The sequence below is a fragment of the Sus scrofa genome, chromosome 3, assembly GCF_000003025.6.
Source record: "Sus scrofa isolate TJ Tabasco breed Duroc chromosome 3, Sscrofa11.1, whole genome shotgun sequence".
In the NCBI taxonomy this organism is placed as follows: Eukaryota; Metazoa; Chordata; class Mammalia; order Artiodactyla; family Suidae; genus Sus; species Sus scrofa.
The window spans coordinates 117,191,372-117,206,405 of NC_010445.4; the positions used below are offsets into that span (position 1 = coordinate 117,191,372).

The 15,034-nt window shown below is 38.8% G+C and overlaps 1 long non-coding RNA gene across 1 annotated transcript in view; it reads right to left on the reverse strand.

The window, feature by feature from the left end:
- The window catches only part of LOC102159977, a 765,938-nt gene extending 755,419 nt beyond the window's left edge, over positions 1 to 10,519 (reverse strand). Inside the window, exon 1 of the long non-coding RNA XR_002342830.1 lies at positions 7,509 to 10,519. This is a non-coding gene — a long non-coding RNA (uncharacterized LOC102159977). The remainder of the gene's footprint in view (positions 1 to 7,508) is intronic.

Here is a 15,034-nt window from a genome sequence, read left to right on the forward strand (position 1 = left end):
AGAGTTTTTAAGAATCAAAAACAATGGAGGAGTTCCCATTGTGACTCAGTGGTTAGCAAATCCGACTAGGAACCATGAGGTTGTGGGTTCGATCCCTGGCCTTGCTCAGTGGGCTGGGGATCCAGCGTTGGCGAGAGCTGTGATGCAGGGATCTGAGCTGGGTCTGCAGCCGAGTTGCTGTGACTGTGGCATAGGCCAGCGACTATAGCTCCGATTGGACCCCTAAACTGGGAAACTCCATGTGCATAAAAGACAAAAAGACAAAGAAGTAAAAAGAAAAAACAATGGACAACACACTAAATACTCTCACTAGAATAAACCAAAAGACTTCGGGGGGGGGGGGGAGGCTTTCTTAAACCACCATTTAAGGCACAGGCCTTTACCCAATTCCCAGATTTTAGTCAGTTTATAGACCAAAAACACTTTAGATAAAAGGAATACCAGATATTATTAAGAAAAGAATCCTGTGGTTGATTATACCCAAAGTATTCTTCCTGGCAATGACCCAAATAGTAAATAGGAAAAATTTAAAAAATAAAAAAACACCCAAGTCTTTCACAAATCACTCTTATTATGTATAAGAAGCAGATGTAGGAGTTCCCATCGTGGCACAGTGGTTAGTGAATCTGACTAGGAACCATGGGTTGCAAGTTCTATCCCTGGCCTTGCTCAGTGGGTTGGGGATCCGGCGTTGCCGTGAGCTATGGTGTAGGTTGCAGATGCGGCTCGGATCCCGCATTGCTGTGGCTCTGGCGTAGGCCGGTGGCTCTGGCTCCAACTAGATCCCCAGCCCGGGAACCTCTATATGCCTCCGGAGCGGCCCTAGAAATAGCAAAAAGACCAAAAACAAACAAAAAAAACCAGATGTAGCCAGAAGGTCTCATTTATTAAATGAAATGGTGAACAAAAAAAATAAGCCAAAGTCCAAAGGCAAAAGGAAGTTGCATCATCAGGTTACTCAAACTACCAGAGGTCTACTCCTCCACACTGCTACCCTCCCCCCAAACAAGGCAAACAGTGTCATGGGGAGTTTCACAGAGGAAGGGGGAAGAAAATACAATAGGAGCCTGGTTTGCACATGCTCTCACATAATGCCAGTAACGTCCAGAAATAGACTGCTGAAGCACTGCATCCCAATCCAGGGAGGCCTTGCCCAAGAAACACAAGGAAATATTCAGAGTTGATAGGACTACCTGCACATCCACCATGCCTCAAGAAGAAACGGCTCCAGTTAATAGTGCACATTAGTGAGTACTAGCTAATACGTTTCTGCAGGATGAGTGGTAACCTGACGGAACAAGACTGGAGGATCTGTTACGCAAGAAGTCTGAAGAAGAGGCATGTGGATGAAGAGCTCAGAACTGGCACATAAAAAGCACATTTCTAGGTCCCACACAATGAACACCAATGCACACTAATGCACACCAAAGGGCTCACTGTGGCAAAGATTCTTAATCCGATAGAATAATCTACTCTGTGAATGTCAAACAGCCTCCTTCCCCTGCCTCTCCACTGACTGCTCAATAGGGTCATGAAGGTTCTCTGGGTCATGGATAAAGCTCCTACCCTTGAAAATCTCAGCATCAAACTATAACATTTCAGAGAAAATTAGGGGAAAAACATAAGAAATTTAAAGCCAAACCAATTACTTTCTACCAGGGACAAGTATAACATTTACTTAAATCAAAATATTCTACATCTAATAAACTCTACTCAGTATTTATATTCCTTGGAATACTACTATATTCACAGAAAGTAGTTACTCTGTACATAAAATTAGGACATCAGGAAACCTGAGTTTTACTTGAGACTCAGTGACTAAGTATGAAATTTGTGGGACTGTTATTTCTTAGAATTCTAAATCTATAAAATGAGAGAGTTAAATTAAATTTCTTCCAAATCTTTTTCTTTGCAGTAGTAGAAATCCTTCTTGATAATGCAAGGTACAAAAAAGTAAATAGAAAACATAAAATACGTACAAATTAGATTCATAAATGGTGTTCTAATAACTTCATAAATTTATACAATTTAATTATAAAGCCAGTAAATGAGAATAATAAAACCATTTTTTTTTTGTCTTTTTGCTATTTCTTGGGCCACTCCCTCGGCATATGGAGGTTCCCAGGCTAGGGGTCCAATCGGAGCTGTAGCCACTGGCCTATGCCAGAGCCACAGCAATGCGGGATCCCAGCCGCGTCTGCAACCTACACCACAGCTCACGGCAACGCCGGATCCTTAACCCACTGAGCAAGGGAAGGGGCCGAACCCGCAATCTCATGGTTCCTAGTCGGATTCATTAACCACTGCACCACGATGGGAACTCCAAAACCATTCTGATGAACACAGTCTTATAGCAACTCTATCATATAATTTGCCTTATTCTGTTTAACAGCATAATACCGGGAAAAATCAGGCTCAGACATATTTTAATAGCTCCACATTATACATGATCAGATATAGATTCAAATAAAAACACAGTAGAGGCACGACAACCAATTAATCTGACAGTACTAATTAATGCTCATCACTGCTTTAAGTTTAATCTAGCATATTCACTTTAAAAAAAAAAAGCAGATTTTTAAGTTAAATTCAAAGTTCAAACTCCTGAATTCAAGGCAAAAGTTCACTGCATCACAGTTCCCCTATGGTTTGCAAAATACAGTCTATAAACACTATTAAAATTGATATGGAAAGACCTTACTATACTGAAGTTCCCCGATTCTATAAAATACACATTATAGACGACATCACTCTGGGGATTTATCTTCTATGAATTCACACCTAATAAGTCCAGACCAGTGGCGGGGGGTACCAATAACAAAAGTTGAGCCAAATAAAATTTTTCTTCATTTTAATGGTTTTTATTTTTTTTCCCTTATAGGTGGTTTACAGTGTTCTGTCCATTTTCTACTGTACAGCAAGGTGACCCAGTCACACATACATATGTATATTTTCTTCCTCACATTACCACATCATGCTCCATCATAGGTGACTAGAAACAGTTCCCTGTGCTATACAGCAGGATTTCGTTGCTTATCCATTCCAAAGACAATAGTTTGCATCTATTAACCCCAAATTCCCAGTCCATTCCACTCCCTCCCCATCCCCCTCGCATATGTAAATTTTTATTTTGTAACTTTTCCAAAAGAAGTTTAGATTTCTTTCCTTAAGAGCTCCTTACAGTGCTCTTTAAAAATTTTAATAAAGGTTTTGAGCACCTCAGTTTAACTGATCTTTGCAATAAGATTCATTTTTCCAATCAAAGAAACTCAAAGGAAATTTAGGAGCTTGAATGTGTTTTAAGTCCAATTCACTACGTCTATTACTCCCACTGTTTCACACTGTTCTTTCAACTAACCCATGTCATCATGGACAACAACTAAAAGTGAAAAACAAATCCAAAACCAAAAATAACAGACAAAAACAGATAAGCTGATTCTATCCTATAAGGGTGCTTTATTTTTTTCAAAACTTAAGGTAGTTCTGGTCAAATCTGACGAGTATTCTGGCAAGGCTACCTTGTTCCAAAAGACTGATATGAGTTAATCATCTGTGCTCTGGTTTTCCTCCTCCTATATTCTCCATCTATTCAAGAAGGTTTCCAGATTCAGATCTTTCGGGATATTGATGCAGTAGAAATAAAACAGCATAGGGTACTTTTTAATTTGCCTATTTCAAAAATCAGGACTTCGATTTTTTAGCATTCTTTATTGAAGTAGTTCCTCAACCAGGGAAATATATTCACTTGTTGTAACTGGACCAGGATGGGGGCAGGGGTTTCCACTGGCATAAGTAATATATGCCAGAGACGCTGCTAAATATCTTATTAAATCTCCCACACACACACAAAAAAAATTATCCATCTCAAAATGTCAGTACTGCAGAAGTTGGGAAAATGCTTTACTGAAAGCAAAAGCAAATCTCAGGCAGACAAGAATTATTTTTTTTTAAAACCATCTAGAAGAATCAAGAGAAAATTTTTCGTGTTACATTAAAGCTTTCTTCAAAGCTTTCCTCAAGAGATGAAACCTAGGTGCTACCAAAAAAATTAAAATTTTAAAAATCACAGACCAAAGAAAGCTGTTAAACTTGAAATCAATAAATATCAGTATTATCTATTACACAAAAAATTTACTTAGGCCAAGTTATCTTCAATCATCTTTAATTCCACTTTTTTGCATCCTACCCACAATTCATCAGGAAATCCTACTATGTTCATCTTCAGAGCATATAAAACCTGATACTTTCTCTCATCCCTGCTGCTACAACCATAATCCAAACCACCTTCCTGTATGCGTAATACGAGGTTCATCACTTGTCTTCCTGATTCTATCCTTAACCCCACTCTACTCCCATTTGTGACTTTTATTCAGCATTGTAACTAGAGTACTTTTTAAAACACAAGACACAACATGCACTACTGTGCTCAAAAAATTCAGCAGCTCTTAATTTCACCGAGTGAAAACTAAAACCATCACATGGGCTTATAAAGGCCTTGACATACAAGATCTAATTGCTACCACTGCCACCAGGACCCCCGTTTTCTCTTACCTTATTCCTACTGCACTCACCACACTGCTGATACAGTGTCTTGCCATTCCCTGAACTTCTTGCCCCTGGGTTTTGAGCTTAATTTTCCTGTAGTACAGCTTGCTCCCTCATCTCCAAGTATCTGACCAGAAATGCTTCCTTCCAGGTAAAGCAGTCCCTGACCACTATTTAGAAGAGCAACTTCCCTCTCATTTCGTCGTCTCTCATAGTAGCCACCCCAAACTCCTCTTTTTCTAGCACCAAAAGAAGTTCTATTAAACCAGTGGTTCTCAAATATTTTGGCCTATGGACCCTTTTACACACAGAAGTTAATGAGGTCCCTATTATTGACTGAGGTTTTCTATTCCCTCCCCCAAAATTCATGTTGAAATTCTACCTCCCCATGTGATGTCATGAGGATTGGGCCCTCGTGAAATCTAATTAGTGTCCTTCACTAATTAGTGATAACTCACAGGAAAACTTCCTTCTCTCTGCTTATGTGCATACAATGAAAACAGTCATCTACAATCCAGGAAGCAAGCTTTCTTTCACCAGACATCAGATGTGCTAGAACCTTGATCTTGAACGTCCCACACTGGCCAACTGTGAGAAGTAGATTTTTATTGTTTACAGGCCATCCAGTTTAAGGTATTTTGTTACAGCAGCTGAAGGAAAGACAGACCCCAAAGTGCATTTGTTTATGTAGCGTCTGTCAACATTTACCATGTAAGAAGTAACGAAGTAGCAATGCAAGTAATAAAAACCCATTAAATGTTAGTATTTTCAAAGATTCATTTTCAGAACCAAAAAATTTAGTAACAAGAGTAATACAGTTCTACAATTTTTGAAAATCTTAATGTCTCCCTGATAGAAAACAGCTGTATTTTCACTGCTGCTTCTGATTCAATATGTTGCAGTAGGTTGTTCTGGGTAAACCAAGTGAATAAAAGGTGGCCACATACAGATAATGTAGTTAGAGAGAAGGGAGGAGCAGTTTAACAGCTTTGTCATGTAACTGAGGATATTCTTTTTCTGCTATTGACAAAATCTCTATGAATGTTTCTTAGAAAGTATTTAAAATATGGAATGCTAAACCACATAAATTACCTTTTTGTACTGTTACCTTAAAATCCTTTATGTATTTTAGCTTGATCTTGGCCAAAAGGTCAAAAAGCAATGTATCATTCATTTTGAAAGGAATTTTTAAACATGATTTAAAAGATACATTGATTCATTTGAAAGTATTTGTTCAAAGTTTATAGAACTTCCATACATTAACATAGTATATTACCTAGCATCTCAAAATCAAATTAACAGCATCAGCCTCATTAGAAATCTCAATTATGAAGTCATCAAGCTTACAGTGACAGGCACGTTTTCCAACTTTCCAATTTTGACTTTAAAGCTTGAATTTTATCAATGAAAAATACCGTCAACTAGTTGTCTTCCTTAAAGTGTTGAGCTCATTTCACTCATTTTCAAGAAAAAGTATGAAAAATACCCAAATTTGAATGACCGTAGTTTGTTCTTGAAGTGAAAATGGAACCATACAATGATTGGATGCCACACAATATGAACTAGTCAGTGAAAAAAAGGAAGAAAGAATCGAGTCACACGCAACATAGAGGATCTCAAAAAGCTGAGAGGAATATATGCAATTTTCCATTTATATAAAATTCTAGAAAATGCAAACTAAGCCTCAGTGATGGCAAGCAGATGTGTATTGGGGGGCAGAAAAAAGTTTTAAAGAGTTGATGGATGTGTTTATTATCTTGATTACGCAAGTTTCACAGGCATATACATTTGTCAAGCGTCATCAAATTGCACACTTCACGTGATTGGCTACATCTCAATTATACGTCATTAAAGCTGTAAAATACACACACACACACCACTTAAGGTTTATTAACCATGGAAGAGTAAAATAAGCTACAGAGCATTTCTCGTTCTTTTAATGACTACCAAAAAAAGCATTAAGTTACATATACTTTTATTGGCTGATGAATAAATAGGTCTCAGAATCCTATTAAGTTGGGGGGAGGGTAGGTGAGAGTAATGAGTGTGAAATAAAAACAATATCCTACATGTGCATGGGAAAAAGTGTCTGCAGACAGCTGAAGGGATAAAGGTAAATGAAGAGCTGGAATTGGCAAAACAGCGTGGAGGATGAAACCATATATTCTGTTTCGCTGCTATCACACAAAGGGTTTGCATTTCTTTAAATTCCCAAAAGTAAAAAGGGGCTTTCGAAGGTGTCTTAACGTATTCCTGTAAGCGAGTAACCATCAGTGGCCCCGTTCAGCTGATGGTCAGCATTGGCGTGAGCCTTTCCCCCAAGCAAATGGCAGTTCGCGAGTCACCGTTTGGTCCCTTGCCCCCTCCCCATCCCCGGTATAAAAGGAGCCTGAATTCAGACTGAGACAAGACGATTTTTTACACTGGCCTGCCGTCTTCTCCGTCGGCTAACTTTCTGATTAAAGGCGTGACTGCTTGCCCCCACATCTTGTCTCCGCATTTACTGGCCTGCCATTCCTGAGCAGAGCGAACTTGGGTTGGGTAACATTACAACCGTGAGGACTCAACAAAACTTAATTTCCCCAGAAGAGGACCTCCACGCTCTGCCTTGTTGTCTTTTGACTTCCCCAAGTGCATACACCCCGCAAAGTATCAGCCATCCGTGAAGCAACCTTGGGGGACAGACTCTCTCCGGAAATGGCATATTTCAGGCCTGGGATACTCAGCAGCCACGAGGAGATTGCCAAGCAGGAGACGCTTCATTAGGAGGCGGGAGGTCGCCCAGCAGAAGGGATCCCACCACAGACGGAGGGCTGAGGGCCAGCGCCTGCACCTCTATCTAAGACCAAAGCCAGGATGGTTCAAGGAACAATGGGAGAGGAGACGCAGAAACGACACCACGGAAAGCAATACTCTCTGGGGACGTATGACCAAAAATAAGTAAAGCGTGGACATGGACTTACAGAGAACCCCCACCGAAGATCAGGGACCTCTTCGCACAGCTCTGGAAAGCTCGCTACGACCCCAGATGGTGGCTCATATGAAGCCTGTTCTCGCCCCCGCATTGGCCCTGTGCGCATGCGCAGAGCGTGGAGCCCGTGGGCGGGCAGAAGACTCACAGCTGTGTGCGGCTCCTCGTGCCCAAGGGTCTTGGGGCCCTGGCAAGGCAGTTCGCCTTCGGAGCGACTGGCCCCAGGTGGGCACACTCAGTCATAGCCTCACAGGGATCAGCTGAGGCCTGTTCTGGGGCCTTGTTAGCAAGTCGTGGTGTAAAAGGATGTGCTGTGTGGATGCAGCACCTGGCGGCGAGGTCAAGCTTGTGCGAAGATTGCAGAGCACACAGACAGATTCCAGTTGTGGCCGCCCAAGAAACAACCTCCAGAGCCCCCAGTGAATTTACAGACGAGTGGAAATAGGGCTATTTACTGAGCACCAGGTTTATATAATCAGGTTTATATAAGTTGTTGCGTTTAATTGTTTTTCTATTTTGTAGAAGCTTGAACTGGTTATATGCAATAAGCAGTAGTAATTTATGATGTTGAGGGTTTTTAGAGGTTAGGTAGGGGAAGGTCCTTGCTTGTAGGAAATAGCGAAGTATTGGGAGTAACTGGATAGGATGTCAGCAGTTTACTCTCAGATTTTTGGGTTTGGGGGAGGGCCATGTTCTTTCTACTCATATATTTTCTGTATATTTTAAGATATTTGAAAAGAAAAACATGAAGTTAAAAAGTTTCACTAACCTCGTAAGATGAGCTGAGCCACACAATTTTTCTGTATTCTGTAGCAGTTTATATTACAAAGTAATTACCAGTTAGTGGGGAAAAGAGGAATAGCTGTAAAGTCACCTACGTGTGGATGTTTGTGGAAAGACAGAATCTTTGACTTCCATAGGAATTGTTTTATGTTCACATGTTTTGTGACGTTTTCCTTGAATGAATTTTGTCATTTTATTTTTTCTATCAATTTATCCATTTCCCCTAGGTTTTTAATTTTGTCAATGTGTAGTTTTAATAGTACAAGCATATTATTTTAAAATTTGTGTCTGTGACTATTTCCTCCTCTATTCTGTAATTAATATCTTCTGTTTTTCTTGACAAATCTTAATCTTTTCTAATGTTTTTTCTTGTTCTAATTTTTGTTCTCCATTTCATGTTTCTTTTTTATTTGTATTTTTTCCTTTTTAAAAAATATTTTGCATATATGCTACTGCTTATTTTCACCTTCCGTTGAGTGTTGACTGTCTTTATTTTTAACCTTTCATTTTCTAAAAAGTGTGCTAAACTACTAATTTTCCTGTAGTGTTTTAGTTGTATCCTTTAGGTTTTTAATGGCATAATTTCATCATTGAGTTTTAAATTTTTCTAATTCCTATCGAGATTTCTATTGTAGTCTACAGATCAGTTTTTTTCCTTATTTTCCAGATATGTGAAAGTATATTGTTAGTTTCTTGAGATAAATTTATAACTTACTTGCATTAATCACATTGTGGTCAGAGAAAATGGCCTATATAATACCAATCACTAAAAATTTCTTCAGATTTCCTTCACAGCCAACTACCCAATCATTTTTAAATTATATGCATGTCTATCAGCCCAAGTACTTAATTGTGTTCAAGTGTTCTATATCCTGAGTGATGTTTTACTCAGCTGTATCAGATACAGAAAGTAATTTTCATCAGCTTCTTGTAAGGCCTCCAATTTTCCCTTTCTGTATTTTGAATCTACTTCATAAAGTATATAAAGGTTTAAAATTTCTTCCTGATGAATTTCTCATTTTAACATTTATAATAACCTTCTTCACTTCCAGAAAGTTTTGCCTTGAAGTCTATTTTTCCTGACAATGATTTAGACATGCCAACCTTCATTTAGTTGGTATTTGCCTTGGTTTATTTTTTTCTATGTTTTACCTACTAACCTCTGTGTCCTTATGTTTTGAGCATGTCTGTTGTAAACGTGTAGCTCAGTGTATATTTGTTTTCTTGTGTGTTTATTTGACCTTCGTTTACTCAGTATTAGAAGCTCCTTTTTGCCTTTGGTCCATTGACGTGGTTTGTGCTTTCTAATATTTTGTGATTCATTTCTGCCAGTTTAAGCGTTAAGTGTTTTTTTTGTTTGTTTGTTTTTTTCTGGGAGGTAGGGCTCTCCATTAATGCTTTCTTTGAGGCTGAATTTTTGTTTAATGTATCCTTCCCTACCTTACCCTCCACACATACCTCCCCATGCCATTTTCTTCTCTGTTACATGGGAACTTATTCACTTTGGTACTACCTTGAGATGGTCACCCTACAATTTGTAACACATTTAACTGAAAAATTCTGAAGTTAATAAATATCTTTACCCTTCTCCTGAACAATATAAGAACGTTGGGACATTTCAACTTTAGTTATCACCTTCCCCTAACTTACGTGATTTTTCATGAGATCTGCTGGGCAGAATTTCTGTGAATAGACCACCTGTTCCCTGTACTTAACTTACTCCTACTCACCTTTCATTTCTCAGCTTAAATCCCACTTCCTCTGAGAAGACTTCCCTACACTTTGGGTGAGCAGTCACTACACTAGATTACCATACTCTCAGAAGTGCCAAAGGACTTTGCAAGGGGGCACAGGCATAATAGTTTTAAAGGAGTTAATTTCCCAAGACTCTTTTTAATGTGCATCCTTTCTTAACATTGATCTGCCTGAGAACCAAGCCACACACAAGTTGAAGTGAGTGGTTAGTTCTTTTCTCCTTCCCTTTCACTATTGCCCTCATCTCACTTTATAAAAGAAAGGTATGCCTCTGTTATCTCTACTTATTATTATGCTTTTCCCAGGAGTGTAAATTCCCCTGGAGGATCTAACAAATAGCAGATCAAAATATTAGCATCAGGGAAACTTCCCTTTTTGTCTTTCCCTATATCATTCACATTTCTCTGAAAGGAAGAGCATTAAAAATAGAGTATTTTGGGAATTCCCATTGTGACTCGGTGGTAATGAAGCTAACTAGTAAGTATCCATGAGGATGCAGGTTCAATCTCTGGCCTCACTCAGTGGTGTAAGTATCCAGAATTGCTATGAGCTGTGGTGTAGGTCATAGACCAGGCTAGGATCTGGCGTCGCTGTGGCTGTGGCGTAGGCTAGCAGCTACAGCTCTGATTCGAACCTTTCATACACTGCAGGTGCGACCCTTAAAAAAAAAAAAAAAAAAAAAAGAGTATTTTGGTGCATGTGGAGTTGTTAATAGTAAGACATGTGGAGTTAAACGAGCAGAGTTGCCACATTTAGCAAGTAAAAATACAGAAACCCTGTTAAACCTGAATTTCAGATAATGGGGAAAAAAATGTTTTAGTAGATAGAAAAATGCCCCAGATACACTAAAACACTGAGAAATTATTAGTTTCTGAAATTCAAATTTAACTGGACATTCTGTATTTTATATCTGACAACTCTAGCAGAGTTAGGAACAGATTTCATTCTTTTCTTCCATCTCTTAGATGTTTTTTAAAAAAATACAGAGATCCCAAGAGAGAGTCCTATTAAAGCACATCCTAAATGTTGGTAAGAAATTTTAAAGCGTAAGTATATTATTTCATCCAGGCTACATACTTACAGCAAGGGTCCTTTCCTTATTTCAATCTATCTTAGAATTCAGAAATAAAATAATAAATAAAAAATTAGTTTATCATAGATATTCTTAGCCAAAATATTGATGTGAAATGAAAAAATCAGAAATGATCTGAAAAAATAAGTTAGATTTGGCTAAATGATTTGAAAATGAGAACTCACTTTGACAATTAGGTTACATGCAGAAACCTTTTAGAAATTGAATTCATCAAATCTTCAACTCCAGGATTTTGAAAAAATTAATACATTCTAAAAATATAAATATTATTAAAGATCTCATTGCCACCAGTGTCTGTCTTTATGTTAAAAGTTCACTGATTTGTATGTGTAAGATACACATATCTTAATAAAAGAGGAAAAGCTTTGAAAGAGGAATGTGGAAATTGAAAATATATTTCTGAGTATGTCTGCTAAGTAGCGTATCTAAGAAAAAGAATAACTTGGTAATTCTGATAAGAATAATTTGGTAGTTTTTGATAAGGCCTTTTTATGAAAATTCCCAGAAACTAAGATGATTCAAGTCAAGTAGTCTATAATTTTAGCAGTTAAAAAAATAAAGATTAAAGAATCTATTCAAGTCCCCAATCATTCAATCATTAGAAATAAGAACCAATGAACTACTAAATGCTATTTTCTTAAAACCTGAATTTTTTACCTTATCATAAAATGTACATATTTATTTATATGACTGTTGATGTTTGTTTCTCCTACATCAAGTCTCATAGAAATGATACTGAATATGTTGTTTTTGCTCAGCGAATCTTTTTTTTTTTTTTTTTCAATGACTGCACCCATAGCATATGGAAGTTCTCAGACCAGGGAATGAATCAGAGGCACAGCTGTGACCTCATCCGCAGCTGCAGCAACTCCAGATCCTTTAACCCACTGTGCCTGGAGATCGAACCCACATCTCCACAGCGACCCTAGTTGGTGTAGCCAAATTCTTAACCCACTGTACCCGGGCAGGAACTCTGCCTCAGTAAGTTTTTAAGTGAAAGTTGGAATGAACAAATACATTACTGTGTGGGTGATATTTGTGGTTCTGGGATTGGCTGAGATTACCTGGAACGTGTGAGTAGGCAGAGGATGGGAAACAGCAGTGAATTAACAGCACCTATTAGGGCCACAACTGTGCTGTTTATCTTTGCACATTTTTCGCTTTTCCTTTTCTCTTTTGTCCTTAACAGGGAACACAGTGTGTTGCACACAGGAACAACACAAAAATAAAAATAACCTGGCTTCACCAAACCGGTCTAAGATCCAGAGTACATAACATCCAGAGTGTTCTTTTCAGGGAAAACAATTACTCTAGAAGACTATGACATTAGGAAAGTCTCTTTTGTGCCTCCATTGCCTGATTCGCCATCTTATAGGAAAAGCATACAGTAAATATATAAAATATAATCATTTACATCACCCCTTTGTGGGAGCTGCATGTGATCCTTCCTCAGAATGTGCCATTTAAACATGAATTTTCTTGTGTTACCATGTAGCTTAGTCATCTCTGAGTGTATCATGCATGTCATGCCATGTGCTGTACTTGAGGGTAAGAATATTTTTTCTCCTGTCCCTATATCCTCCAATACCCTAAAATCAGGTCCATTTTTTTTCTGTTTCTACCACCTGCTTCCCAGAACTTCAGCACTAAGTCAATTAATATTGAAAACTTTGTTGGTTCACTGGGTTTTCTGTCTTGCTGGTTTGTTAGGTGCCACCGGGATGACGCACAAACTCAGTTAGTGATGACTTCACTCTCCAGGCCTGTACATCTGCCACCATTCTGTCACTTTCTAAGGTGAGGTATCTTCTCTACTGAGATGCAATTAAACTTGACTGCTTTTATTCTTCAGATATACGGGGTTATGAGGACCTGAGGAAACAGTACTGTCATATACTTGTGGTAGAAGTGTTCATTGGAACAATTTGAAAACTGCATACCCAGAGCCTTAAAACTTTGTATCTTTTGTCCTGGCATTCCCCTGTCCCACAACCACTCTAACCACCTCCAACTCCAGCTCAGTCATTTCTCTTAAAAAAATTATTGTGGCTGTGAGCAAATATCTAGCTAGAGGGACATTCCATGCAGCTTTGTTTATAACAAGGTGAACTAGAAACAAAGTAAAGGTTCAATGATAAGAAATTCAGATCATGCATGGATTACTTTGTGGCTGTTAGAAATGATATTGTTGAAATGTTTTCCCAAAACATGTGGTATAAGCATGACAAGCTGTGTTACACCAGACAATTTTAAGTAGTACAGAAGAGCATCATTTGTTCCTGTCTCCCTTTATTAGCTCCCAGGTCCCAGAAGCACCATCCTTGTTCAGTGTGGCATCCTCCTGGACAATTAGAAAGCTAAGACTTCCCACATAAGCCCACACTCTTTTATCCCCTGTCCTCCTTAGGAGCTCCCGGTCCTTTTCCTTCTCCAGATCCCAGGCTTCAACCTGCCATCAGAGCCCCAGCTCCCTCTTCTTTCTATCCAGCCCTTTGCCGTTTGCCAGCATAGCTGTCCTTCATTTTGGCATCAGGCTCCATCTGCTTAGCTTTTAAGTCCTTTTTCATAATATTTCATGAGACCTCGGACCCTGCTTCTCCTCCTAAGCTCCAGGAGGTGACACTGAATTAAGCGTTTCAGGATGAGGAGGAGTTGGCCAGGCAGGCAGAGACAAAGGTCGTGGTGGCATGTCAGGATAATATACACCAAGGCAAAGAAGAGAAAAATGGCATGAAATGCACAGAGGACTAAAATCAGGTCAGCGATGCGTGATGGTAAATTGAGAAGCTTTTCAGAGACACAGCCTAGGAGTAGCAGGGGCCTGATTACAAAGGACAGTGTGATGTTTTATAGAGTGTGAACTTCATCCAAGAACTGATGGATGAGTCAATAAGGTTAAGGAGTGATAAAATCAAATCACAGAGTTTTGTGGAAAAATGGATTTGTTGGGGAGGGGTTTTGCAAAAACAGATGTGAGACATGATAAGGGCTTGAACCAGAATGGAGGTAGGAAACAGAGGAGATGAATCAGATTCAAGATTATTTAGAACATCAAATTAACAGGACCTGGAGTTCCTGTCATGGGGCAGTGGAAACGAATCCGACTAGGAACCTTAAGTTTGTGGGTTCAATCCCTGGCCTCGCTCAGTGGGTTAAGGATCCAGTGTTGCTGTGAGCTGTGGTGTAGGTCGAAGACTCAGCTTGGATCCTGAGTTGCTGTGGCTGTGGCATAGGCCAGGGGCTACAGCTCTGATTGGACCCTAGGCCTGGGAACCTCCATATGCCAAGGGTGCTGCCCTAAAAAGACAAAAAAAAAAAGAAAGAAAGAAAGAAAAAATTAACAGGACCTTGTGACTATGGAATATAGACCTAAAGTAAATTAGATAAGGACCAGAATCACATCTATATGACTCACTGCTGGTATCTCCTGCACCTAGTACAGTGTATTGCAGGAAAGTACTCATTATTTTTAAAGAAGGATTAATGCATGAGGTGAGCTAAACCAGCATCACTATATCTGTAGCAAACTTACTTCTAAGATGCCATCTATTTTAAGACACATCACTGATTGCATAGTACCCTTTTCTGAGGGTGGGTGGCTGAAAGGTTAAAATGCAAAGTGACTGCATATCTTACAACTGAGTGCAAGAGTTTATTTCCCCTCCCTTTAAACATGGGCTTGCCTTGTGAGTTGATTTGCTTTAGCCAACAGAATTCATGGTATCAGAAGAAATAAAATGAGAAGGAAATGAATCTCTTTTAATTGAGTAATTAGCATAAATTTAAAGAGCTGCTGATGCTACAAGTGTGAAGTAATTGATGATTCCTCAAAATAATTGTGGAAACTAAACAAATTTAATGATTATGCAGAATTAAAACTGTTAGCA